The following is a 365-nucleotide window of genomic DNA, read 5'->3' as shown; positions in this document are numbered from 1 at the left end:
ACGGGACAGAGAGGAGAAGGTAGTGCACTCACCGCGGATCTGTGGTCTCCACACCAAGGGCGGTCTCCCAGGACTGGGGGACCCAGAGGCAACACCACAAGCCTGACCAGTGAGAGGCCCCACTCAGTCTCCTCAGGCCTCTCCTCTGAGGGGCAGGACAGCTGTCACCAGGAAACCTGAGCTACCTTCTAAATTTAGCCTCTGGCCCCACAGCAGGCATATCTCTGGGAGAAGGAATGCAGGCTCGACCCCAGAAAGCAGGCCCCACTTAACCCTTTCCCTCTGGGCCCATTCCCCAGCCCATCAGCAGCCAAGGTGGGGGGACGTTCACGCTTTGTAGGTGGAGAACGGGAAGAAAAGCTTTT

General features: G+C 59.2%; 1 protein-coding gene across 1 annotated transcript in view; it reads right to left on the bottom strand.

Moving 5' to 3' along the window:
- DUSP27 (dual specificity phosphatase 27, atypical) overlaps nt 1–131 on the bottom strand; it is a 38,170-nt gene extending 38,039 nt beyond the window's left edge. The window contains 1 exon segment of the mRNA XM_006110009.3: nt 33–131. The gene's annotated coding sequence lies outside the window, so the exon portion shown is untranslated.
- Nucleotides 132–365: the final 234 nt, after the last annotated feature.

Source organism: Myotis lucifugus, unplaced genomic scaffold (assembly GCF_000147115.1).
Source record: "Myotis lucifugus unplaced genomic scaffold, Myoluc2.0 scaffold_279, whole genome shotgun sequence".
In the NCBI taxonomy this organism is placed as follows: Eukaryota; Metazoa; Chordata; class Mammalia; order Chiroptera; family Vespertilionidae; genus Myotis; species Myotis lucifugus.
This window is presented reverse-complemented; position numbering and strand designations above follow the sequence as displayed.